Source organism: Ischnura elegans, chromosome 8 (genome assembly GCF_921293095.1).
Source record: "Ischnura elegans chromosome 8, ioIscEleg1.1, whole genome shotgun sequence".
Lineage (NCBI taxonomy): Eukaryota > Metazoa > Arthropoda > Insecta > Odonata > Coenagrionidae > Ischnura > Ischnura elegans.
Genome location: NC_060253.1, coordinates 48,957,163 through 48,969,808, shown reverse-complemented (window position 1 = coordinate 48,969,808; position 12,646 = coordinate 48,957,163). Strand labels below are relative to the sequence as shown.

At 39.6% G+C, this 12,646-nt stretch overlaps 1 protein-coding gene across 1 annotated transcript in view; it reads left to right on the top strand.

Moving 5' to 3' along the window:
- Positions 1-8,276: 8,276 nt before the first annotated feature.
- The window catches only part of LOC124163432 (semaphorin-5B), a 318,709-nt gene continuing 314,339 nt past the window's right edge, over positions 8,277-12,646 (top strand). Inside the window, exon 1 of the mRNA XM_046540342.1 lies at positions 8,277-9,297. The gene's annotated coding sequence lies outside the window, so the exon portion shown is untranslated. The remainder of the gene's footprint in view (positions 9,298-12,646) is intronic.

The following is a 12,646-nucleotide window of genomic DNA, read 5'->3' as shown; positions in this document are numbered from 1 at the left end:
CGTGCGTCAAGATATGGTCGATTGGATTGTTTTATTTATTGTTCTCTTAAGATTTTCACGAAGCTTCACGTCTCTCCAACTCTTCTTAGTATTTTATCATTACTAACCCGGTCGATCTATTAGATCCTCATCATTCTTCTATAGCATGACCACGTATCGAAAGCTTCATCCTTGATTTCTTCGTTGCTATAATAGGGTGGTTTCCTATTTCTTTTCTATTGCCTCAATCGAAAGATTATTACTCCTGGAGTACGTATTTCACGCTTTTAGATTTTTAAATGACGATATCTATTTTTCGCGATTTAACGAAAAGTGAAAATTTTCGAGCGCGCGAAAACGCGACGGCTAAGTATGAATGCTGGGAAAACGCCGTGTGACGTCATTCTGGTTCCGGCTGCCGCCCTGTGAGGCCACCTTGGTGCGAGGCTATGTGCGCTGCTACGATGCAGGCTGCTAGTAGGTAGCGCTTGGCTTAAATAAGAATTATTGATACCCTATCAAATGAAGGAATCTTTCCGACCATAGGCAATTTTAATGAGTGATTATTAAGAGATGTTTCCCATGAGCTCTGTGCCATATGCATGCATTGGTAATCTCAGACGATGTAAAACTCCTGTCTACTCGTATAGAAACTAGGTCCCTGTGACGTCACGTGGAGTGGCATCGCATGGGTGCCAATCTGGCCTTTTTCAAATGAGGTTAAAATTGACCATTGCCATTCGTCTAAACTGGGATTTCTAGAACCAAATAATTTGTGTATTAATGATACTAACGGTGGATATCCCACTAATACCCATAAGAATACCCACTAATGGTGGGTAACGAAGGGTGGGTAATCAATGCCTTTCGTTTTCTTTGATGAAAGAAATTACCCTTTTTTCGATGCCTATCTTCCATAGAGAAGCACCCTAAAACTATTCGTCATCATAGTGATAACAACATTTAATCATTTCTACTCATTCTGTAGTTCATGATAGAGCAGTTCTACCACATCGACATTCTTACTTGAAGTCATATTTACATTTTGGAATTAAAAATTTATTCTAACCACAATTATCGCACTACTCCGAGCAAAATCACCACGAAAGAAGTTTATGCGCAATTTGAACCGTATAGCTTGTTTGTGTTATTCATTTTTGAAGAGAAGGTGAAGTGGACGTGTAGGACGAGAAATAACGATGTTGTATCTATACATGGCGAGCGTGGAGATAAAGATTTTGGAAGAGATGCGGAAAAGTTGGATGGAGCAAGTACAGAGCTGAGTGGGGATGTTATAAACCGTGCTAGATGCCAGGTAGGCGTAGAAAGAGGAGGAAGTGAATATAGAAGGATATAGGGTACGTGCCCCCCCCAAAACGCTTAACAAATAGACAAGAATTTTAATACGATTTACTTATTATTAGGTTCGTTTAGTTTTGCTATGTTCCTTTATTGTATTATTTATATTATATCTTTACATTATTTTCGTTTTCTTTTGAGTATTACTGAGCCTCAATAATTTAATTTCATATTAATATATTTCATATTAACATAAAAAGAATATTTCGTACATTATTATTGTATGTTTTTCTTCATCTCAAATATAAGGAGACCTGTCAGACCCTTGTGCCACCCCTGAAAATAATCCTGCATCCGCTCTTGTAAGTGAATATTATATAGACAATAAAAGGGAGTAGGCCGGATTGTGATTTGAAGACGGAAGTTAAATATGGTAGTGGATGCGGTCGGAGCAATTATAAGATTCTCCTTGCAAATTTACCTTAAGCAGTAGAATACTTTTAAGTAAAAATCCAAGCAGTCCTTCGATTTTCGTTCGTTCCCGCTACCTCGCTTTCGTCTCTTTTAAAGCGTTATTATTTTTCATGGAGAGTGATATCTTCATTTCTCCCCGCTGTGTCCTAGGCATGTAATAACCCTATAGTGAAAGACTCTATCCGTAAGGGGACTTCATATTTTTCTTTCTACAGGAAACGGTATATGCTCACAAAAAGGTCTTTTCCTCTGTGAGTCCTTGGATTGGTAGTTACCGTTGTCGGGTTCCTCAGTACCTGCTTGCGGGGGCGCCTTCTCTTTTATACCGCTTCTCCCGAATTGATTTATGGCTTGTTTGAGAGGTAAAGAAGGAGCAAAAACGACACCATGGCTTCATGCATTACCGTGACTCTTTATGCTGGGAATCTTCGAACACTTTGAGGATACAGCACAGAGGCGATAGAAAATAACTGAATGAAAACAATATTTTAATGTTTTCATTTTTCCTGTCGTTTCATAAGTCAACTAATTTCTTCAAAAAATATTCTTCATCTGCGTAAAGTTTCAAACAAATTAATCAATAGAGATTAACGGTCCTTCAAATACCTTCAATTATCTTATCCGGATGCTTGCCCACGAAAACTTCATGCTCAAATATCGCCGGGAAATAGTTACTCGTGCACGTAAAGCATCTGAATTGTAGTCAAACTGTCCGTAATTCAACAATTAATGTTCAGTTTAATGTCAATGTAACAATTAATGGGAGAAAAACAATGAGTCAAGTGACAATGGACGGTAATTGTTGACGGCGCTGAACAGAGAATAGGGGGAGTATGGTTGTGCGTCGCCGCTCCCGATGCTTTCGCCGAAAGAACTAAAAAAGGTGTTTGAAATTGGTATTAACGAGATAATTGAAGTTAAGAGGAAAAAGAAACGTTATAGTAGTGATCAGATAGACAATTTCAGGCACCACATTGTTTCTCCCTCTAGTTACACCTCTATCTGCAGAGTACGCTTAAAATTTATCCCCTAAATATGGTATTCGGAGGGAGTTAGAAAGTTATCTTTTCATGAACAGGAAACATTAAAGTTTTCTTTTTAAATTCAATAAAATATCAAGTAAACAGTCTGTTTACATTGGGCGTATTAGACCTTAACACGAATTCCATTTTATGAATCCGGAAAAAGCTTTCAAATATTGCTTAAAAACTCCATTTTAGAGAGGATACCTTAATGAAATATGTCGTTGTTCTTTTAAAAGGCAGTTCTCCCGAAAACTTGAGTGGCGGTGTCCCAGGTGATTTAGGCGAGCGGAACTCCTCACTATAGTGTTAGTGATGAAACTTAAAAAGCTGTGTTTGCAAACATTTCAGTGCTGGCTTCTAAACTTAAGTCTCTCTCTTTCAATCGCTGCCCCAAACTAATAGGCACCGCCGAGTCCTGCTTTCTCTATTCCATTAAGTCTCGTCTTACTCATTAGCGCCCTCCAGGTTATAATTATAGAGAGAGACCGACCGCCATCTAATATTTTGACGGGAGTCATATGGGCGTCCTGCTGTTTGCCCCTCTGCTGGTGACCGGAGAAAATAAAGTAGATATTATGGAATTGTGCTTACCCTGCTAGTGAACTCTTTTGAAATTTCTTAAAACTTTTCCTCGAATGCTCTAGAATTGTTTACATAATGTCTGTAGAGTTCCTTAAATATTGAAAAACTTTTTAAAAGGAATTTTTACAGGATTCCTTACTATTTTTGTTGCTATTCATCAGAATTCCTTAGCAGTTTCCACATAATCCGTAGGGCTCCAAAATTATGGAAAAATACTTACTTGAGGAATTTATGCGGAATTCCTTACAATTTCCGTTTGAATTCAACATAATTCCAGAGCTTTTTTGATTAAATTTCTACAGAATTCTCGTGTAGCCAATATTTTCCATTGTATCAAAGTACATATATTATGTTTTACGGAAAGCCCTCGATTTACCATTCCTTTTATGATTTTCCGTGAAAATTTTATTTTTCTGCGTGTAATTTTCTGTCTTCGCACATTGAATTCTGAACCCTCTAATGTCGACTATTTCTCCGTTTGTGGACGCACCACGATGTTCCACTTTTTCGCCACTCCGACGCTTCAACAGCACCACCTTCACCGCTTGAGGGACTCTTCGTTCACTTTCCGATGGGATCTTCTTTAACGCCCCCCTTGCGCTACATTTTCTCCTGGGTTAGTGATCACAAAAAATATAGCAGTAATCACAAGATTCAAAAAAACTTTTATTAAACAATGTTTTTCTCATGCACCAAAAAGAAGAAACTAATAACAACAAAAAATTCTTTATCAGAACGTTTTTCTCATGCACTAAAAGATGAAAGTAATTTTACTTAGAGTCTGATAAAAGTTCTGAAAAATTATCTCATATGCAACGTTGGGGAACGTTGAGCAAATTCTCATTTACAAAAATTCGGGTTCGTGTCGTTGGAAATTAAGTACTATAGTGGCATATGCGCCCGACATTTTTCCTTGTATGTGAAGTACTTTACGTAATAAAATTATTTTTCTTTATTTTATAAATTATTTTCTTTATTCATGAGAAGAAAAATTGGTTAATTATGTTAAAAATAGTATGCAATAAGTATATTTTGTTATACATATAGATGCCTACTTAATAAAAATATAAAATATTTATTATATAAATATTATTTTATAATGCTACAAAACAACGCTTTTCTCATAAAATAAATAGAAAAAAATATTAAATAATTTTTCTTTAGCCTGACAAAAGCTCTTGATAAATTGCTTCGTATATAACGAAAAGTATTATTGCATATTAATCTTATTCTCCCGCTATTACCTGACGCACGCAATACGTACAAGGAGGCAGGAAAACAAAAGCAAATAACAATTGAATGGGATCATTCATTTTCTTTTATTGTGGATTGCGCTAGAGGTTTATAAAATATATATGGAAAAATTTTACGGTTTAATATAATAATAAAATTTTTCGTTGCATATTTCTTCACCTCTATCAAAATCCACACATGGGCGTATCCAGACGGGGGCAGGAGGGGGCAGCTGCCCCCCTAGAAGCATAAGTAAATGTAGTTCAAAGCGAAAGTTTTGAACAAATTTTCTTTAAATCCAAGAAAAAAGATATTATTATAAAGTATGTAATTAAAGTAAAAATATTTGATTTTTCAGCAATCAATTTCAAGACTAATAAAATGCTGTAATAATTTTCTTGAGATTTGAGTTCCTTTAAAATTTTCAATTTTCTGTGCTATAACTTGAACGACCACGGATTGCCCCCCTCTAGTTTTGGTCCTGAGTACGCTCTTGAATCCACAATAAAATAAAATGAACGATCCCATTTTATTTCTAATCCTTTTAAAAGATCTCCTGCTTCCCTGTGCACATTACAAGCGTCAGGTAGTAGCGGGTGGAAAGGAAAGATATCGGAAGAGTTGGATGATGGTGCGTGTTGGGACTGTGAGTGACCTTGGGACGGAGAAGAGAGTAGAGGCGAGGAGAGATCGCGTAAGATTTTACCTTCTCTTTTTTTTATTTATACATATTCCTCGCAACAGAGGGGGGGTGTAGGGAACACGCTGTTGTTTCGCCTCGAGGTTTATAATCTCCCCCCCTCAAGGTCTCCAGGAGGTTATCGTAGTTGGAGGACAAGGATACGCTGCAGTGGTCCGTATTGCCCCAGGGTCCTCTCTTCTTATTTCGCGAAAAAACTGAATTTGCCATTTTATACGCGGTAATCCTTCGCGAAATCCCCTCTTATGCATTGAAAAGTGCATTTTAACATGTAAATTTTCATTCAAGAATCAGTGTTTATTATCTCCATGGATGTTTATTTACGGTTGTTAAGAGCTGTAAATGGTTTCAATGTGAATAGTGGCGGCAAAATTTTATAAACAGGCAAAGAGTACATACATACATACAAAGAGTACATAGTACTGTGAAGAATTGAATTGGCACTGTTGAACTGTTTACGGATCTTAACCTAAGTGGAAGGTAAATGACAATACATATTTTTTAGTACGAATCAACATCTTTGGAAATGGAAAGTGAATGGCCAGATTTTATAACGAAATCGGGTTATCCATATACTATAGCAATTAACGAGGTGGTTGTCCACCAGCATTTATATCCTAGGTGTTGAGAAAACCCTGTTAGCAAAGGAGAAGTTGCCTTGCCACCGAGGCCGGTTTTTAAGCGCGTTGAATTCTGTTTACGTCTTTTATCGTTCGCAGAAATGTATTTCACTTGTAGGGATCGTGGTCCATCGTGTGGTTTTTATCCATCTCATGTCGGTTATTGAGTTAATTCATCGATAGGAGTGACCTTCGTTAGCGCGTGCCTCTACATACCGTAACTCGATTTCGTGCAGTATCTACCATAGAATGTTCCCCTCTCCTAGACGCTAAAGAGATTGAAACCGGCTATCAATTACCGACACATTTATTCATACAGTACTGCGTAGAAATCGAACCAGAAATCTACTGAGAGACTGCACTTCCGGATGGAAAACAATGTAGCCGTTTATTCACCCTCGTGGTATCCAAGGGAAGTTGCTACTTGCATTTTTCTTGTTTACTTGCTTATAACACTCCTACAAAAACAGTCCAAATAGCGACCAAGGTCGCATTGCGGATGAGAAGAGTTAGGGTAAACATTTACTCTCTGATATCAATTACAACTGATACAGATATTTATCAGTACCGAGTAGATATTTCTTTCTACTCACAGTTTGCTACGGTACCTCTCCTCTCCTCTTCCACTGACGATTACATGTACGCGTGATTCCTCTTCCACTGACAATTACATGTACTCGTGATTCATCTTCGTATCCAATCCAACAGACAAAACCCTCAGTGATACCGAGTACTTTGTCCTCAATATTTTAGTTTTGAAGCATCGATGTCCATGGGTAAAGGCGAGTACCGATACAACTGCAGTGCATGCAGATACTTGGGCCTATCGCGCTTGGTGATTTAACCGAGATTGCGTTACGAACGAGCCCCTATGAAAAAATCGTATGAACCTGTTTCAAATTTTTATACGTTCTTATACATTACCATGGCAATGTATAAGAATGTATAAAATTTTGAAACAGGTTTATACAATTTTTTCATAGGGGAGGATACACTCTAAGCTTTTTAGCCGTAGTAATTTCTGTTGTGGGGTTTATTTTTCTCAGGAAACATGTTCTTTATATTTATCAATCGTGTGGAACTTGGTATACCTTTGGCACTCAAAGATTTATCGCTATGATTCGATCTTAAAACAGGGCTTTATCGCCATGTCGTTGAAAGGAAGTCCACCCTAGGCGCCATGGGCCAGGGGAGGGACCCTAAAACTTTTTCCCTTGTCGCGACTTCCCGCAATACCGCCTGTGGGAGGCAACCAGTCCGGGAACTTTTATTCTCTACTTTCTATCAAGTATCAAAAATTGGGGACTGAGATCAGGGTCTCAGATCCGAAATTATTTTCAAAATAGTACCATATTCAGTACTGAAATTGGCATAAAGTTCATTTTTTTCTTAAATTCAGGAGGATTCCGGAAATAATGCCCACAGTAATCAAATCACAAAAACTAATGTCTCTTTGGTGAGAACCAACGGAGAATATATATTTCTCGCATTATGCAAACTAAATTTATGGCAAAATTAATGAAACTCTTGATTTTTAGACGCGTGGATATTGAAAAAAACTGTGTGTAGGCTTCGAAATTTCGTCAAATTCTTGAAAACAGATTTTTAAAAAAGTTTCCCAAAACTGGTGTAATGGGGAAAGAAGATGAAACATAATGTCTGTTTGGTGTTCATATACTGTATTAGTACGCTGAAAGTTTTAGTAAGGTGAAAAATTATTGTAAAATATTTTGATTTGTCGGAGATAATGCGTCACTTAAAATATTGCAGGAAATGGTCAAAAACTAATTTTTTTCAAGATGATTTAGTCAAAATTTAGTTTTCTCGGATGAAAAAAGACTACGTTTATTCTTCGTTTGGTGTAGTTAACCGACGGTACATAATTATTTTGGATTTTCCTTCTAGACCTTACATCCTTACTCTAACCCGCTACATCTTTCCTGGCTCCGTGCCTCCTATATATGTAAGTGCCTTATCTCGGCTCCGCGCTGCATCTTTCCCACTGGTAAGAAGCCATCGTAGTAAGAAACGGTCGAGGAAAAGCTGTGTTTGGAGTAGCATGCCCCTTCACGACGCTGCGGGGATCGAAGCCGTTCTTCTCTGGTGGACCTCTCGCACGGGTGGAGGGGAAAAGTCTGTAGCAAGGCCGTGAGGAGGAGGCTGGCTGCTGAGGTGAAGGAAGGAACCAGTCCCTACGAACGTGAGGAGATAGGAGGAGGGGTAGTGGCGAGGAGGAGGAGGCGGGGGCGGAGGGGAGGTTGTTGTCACGGCAACGGCGAGTGGAGGGGTAAAGTTTCCTCCCCTCTCTCCCTGCTCTCCTCCTTGGCCGTCGCGCGGTCGCGCCTTCAGTGTTGAACGCGCGAAGCTGGTGAGAAGTTCTTGACGTACTATCGTTCTGTTTTCCTGCAGAGCTTCCTGAGCTCTCACTACCGGCTTCTTTCGTGCATACTCCCTCTTCGGGAATAAACTGTTAGTTACTATTCCTCTGAGGTCAAAGGTGCTGTGTTGAAAGTTTATCGGTGCCAAGTTTCACCTGAACGTTTTTGGAATAGTGTGCTACGTGGATTATCGCTTACGTACGAGACTCCATTTCATCTTATCGCGTCCCGCGCAGGTTGTTTAGGTGGTGTGCTAGTTGGAGATAAGCATGGGTGCTCGGGGACCTCTCCTTGGTGCCTAACAACATGTCTGGGTAACGCTAAACGAATCGTGGCATTGGCAGCATATCCTATTGCGGCCCTCTTTGCAGGAGGCGTGGAGGGTGTAACCGAACCGGTGGATGATATAATGTGCCAGACTATCGGATGTTTCGTGGACGTGAGGCTCTCCAAGTGAGCCGCTGATGCATCTTTCGCGTGTTTTGGGGACCTTTTTTCAGATTTTTTGGTGCTAAGGCGTCCAGTTTCATGTGGCAGTGCCCTTTGTTGTCGTCAAGAGTGTAACCGACCAGGTGAATGATAATATAACTGTCGTTGATTTTGGAGACTTGTTTGCACTCAAAAAAATAAGTTTCTCTTTTTTGTGTTTTGTGCTTGTGTCTTATTGTGTTCTTCGTTCGTGTCCCTTGTGTTTCTCTCAAGTGTCAGAAGTTGACTCTTGGCGCCCATATCATATGCAAGCGAAACTCTCAGTAACTGTCGTATGTTTTCGTAGACTTCGCTGGTCTTTTGGATTGTGTCGTATCCTGTGTTAATTTTGGGACTAATATTTCGTGTGAACCCTTTTGAGTCGCCGTTGGGCGTGTGTCGCGGCGAAAGTCTCCGTCACTCTTCAGTGTTTACCGCTGCTCGTGGTTTCCTGGAGGCGGGACCGACTGGGAAGGCGTTTAAAGAAGTCCCTGGACCCGCTGGGATGACGCCCTCGCTGAGAGCAGATTGAAAAAAAAGTAAGCCACAGCATCCCTCTTCAGGTTGTCATTCCTAACCAGTAATTCGGATACGTCTCGAATGTTATTGGCTCCACGGTGGATAGAAAAGGATAAATAGAAGTTGGCGGTGAAACGCAGATAAAATCCGTGAGGCAATCCTTGAAAGAATCCGAGTTTTTCCCGGTGAATTAATTCTTTTCGGGATTCCAACCGGGTTAGGGCCTGCATGTTGCAGGACGACGCTTCGTTGGGAGACTTTACCAACATCTTCAGGGCTGATGATGATTATTTTGATCCTTACACCATCGTCGTCGAAACGTCGACCTACAACATTCAGACTCTAACCCGGTCGGAAACCCGAGAAGAATTCATTCAGACCTTTAAAAGCTATCTTCAGTTTGCTCTGCGCGATGTGAATACATTGGTCATTCAACACACACGTACTAGTATGAGTAAAAAAAAGTTTTCAAACCAATCGTTATGCGCCACTTATGATATTGGAGGAGAGTTGTATTTGCATATTAGTCTAATGACAAGCTCAAGAACCAGGGTGACATGATAGCAGACATGCATTTGTTTACTTTTTAATCAGAAGATAGTATTACAGTGAATACAGTCTTTTCAAATACCGCGCTTCATCGTCTGAAGTAAATAAATTAGTACTCCGTAAATGTAACCGTTCTCCTTGCTTTTCCATTAATTACATAAAAATATCTTCAATGAGGGTTACGACATCCTAGAGTATAGGCACTACATACAAATTTTGACCTATAATTACACGACCTTAAACGATATACATCAATAGAGAGATTTAAATTTTGTTTAAGGGAATAAGTAGCGCCACTCAATTCGTTGGTAAGCATTTTTGATTCATGGTACATACGTATTTTTAAAAATTGATATGCATAACACCTAGAAACAGCACTCTATCGGTCATTGCATCGTGTTTTGTAACCAGCGAACAATTAGACGTACACGAATGCATGTATATGTTCTTGCGATCGTTGTGATCTCCCATCTATAGTCATTCAACACGCAGATATTTTAGAGAAAAGTCATCAGTTAGATATTGAAAAATTAATGACTAATTTTGTATTTGTCTATAACGAGGATCGGCTGCTACTTCTCCTTCGTGGTCGTCATGGAAACCGTCAGCTGTAGGAGGATGGGGTCAACAATCTCGGGAGACTCCACCGGCCGACGAAGGCCATAGTGATGGATGATTAAGTGGTGGAAGATTTTATTTGGAGAATGGGGGAGGGAAACCCGGTGTCAGCTCACATTAGAGTTATTTCTCACAACCGTCCTCATTTAATAAGGCGAGGCTAAGAAATTTAACTCAGCGATTTGAATGTCGTATTTTTTGTTAGGTGCAGAAGGCAAATAGAAATGGCTACTTAGAAGTTATTTGGTGCAATTTCTCCTCATTTAATTTCAATAAATTATTATAAATCGTAAAATCAGCCTGCCGATTGTCGTTTCCTCAGCCTCGGCCATTGCTAGGAAATCTGCTTAGCTTAGATGCCTGTTTACACGGTATAGTAAACACGTACGAGTTAATGTGTGATTGCATGAACGATTTTGGTGGACCGGAACGGAACATGCACTAATACATGAAGCAAATTAGAACAGGTTCTATTTTCTGTTCGTGCAGTCCCACAAGTTGGGTGGCTACCTGGTGCATTTTCGTGTTCATTCACGCGCTCACACATTGAGATATTATGTCGCACGGGTTAATGTACCGTATAAATAGGCTTTAAAAGGAGAATAATTTCAACGAATCAAATACACATAAATAACGTAATTGTTGAGAAATCTTTTGAAAAAATTAGGTTCGGTGAAGGAAAAAATTATTTCGCTTGGCCTCGAATCAGTTATGAATGATAATCATTCGTTTTGGAATGCAATAGGCTAATCACTCTGCTGATTAACAAGCAGTTTTTATGGGTAGGGGTGGGATGACAATCGGTTCGCTTATTTGACGATTTTGAACAATTTTTTGAAATGAAACTGGGAGCACTACTAAATAACCAATTCCATTTGCCTTCTGCAAGAAACAAAAATTCTCCACTTAAAAATTTACTCTTTCTACTAGGAAAATTTAAAGATGAGGGCGTAAGTTCGTTAGTCAGAAGTGTGCGTGTAGCTAGCACTCTCTTCAGTAAACAATTTTAACCATCATATGTATCACGTATCGTGATAAAGAAAAGCATCTATGAGCTCAAGAGGAAACATTTGGCACATATAAAAATGAAATTTTATTTATTATAGTATTCTACCGATTAAGGTAGGTTTCCATGGAGTACGTAAGAAGTGATCTGGGAGCCTCGCTTTCCTTCCAGCACTGCCTTCTTTAACTCACAGTAAGGCCTACTCTCTTTCAATCTATCTAAAAATCCTATTCTTTTCCTTCCCCTCCCTCGTTTCCCTAACATTCTACCCTCTAACACCATTTTCAACATCCCCTCACCGCTAAGCACTAACTCCATCCATACCTTCTGTCTCCTCCGTATCCCATCTAAAAGCTGCCTCTCCTCGCCATCCATACAGTGTATTAAAATATTTGAAACTTTTCTTATACTTACCAATTAAAGGTCACTGAGCTTCCTATGAATGATTTTTGTACTTGCACAAATGCACAGCAACCGTGTACCATTCGCAAATCGTATGCAAGTCACGTAACTCAATATCATGTTACCATTGACTCTCGAGGTATGTTGGGTCCAAAGTATAGACGTCACCCGCCCTCTACCAATCCCTACTCAAAAAGTTTGTTTCGAGTAATACGTCTCTAAAATATCAAAATACGAGCTGTATTTGAGGAGGTAGTGACATTTCATCTTAATAGAGGAATGCGATTGTGTTCCCGCGGATCTGTCCAATGCGGTCTTCACTTTTTTCTCTCTTCACGTGACATCCCACGACAAAATTCGTCTACAACTCAGTCCTAGTCTTATCGGTCGGATAATAAAATCATAGAAGGGAGTAAGACTGTTTGAATAGGCCTCAAAGCACTTCGTTGTTCGATTGAACCGCCAAAAAGTTTCTTTTCCTCCCATCGATGTTTCGGGATGTGGATATAGAAAAAAAACACACACGCCGCGTATCGGAGCGATCGGCCGTATTAATGACGTGTGGAAATTGGAAGAGATAAGATTGAGGAGACCAGTCGTAAAAAAGTTTCCCTTTTAGACCGGACGAACCGGTGCCGGTGCGGTGTCTGTTGTCTTTTGTTTTTCTTTTAAATTCGTATTTCTCCGAGTGGATGCTTCGGTCAACGGCTCTTGATTGTGAGTCGCGACGAGACTTGGGAGGCGTGGTTGTCGCATACAGGTTGGGGCCACAACAATGTCGTGGGGAGAGGCGC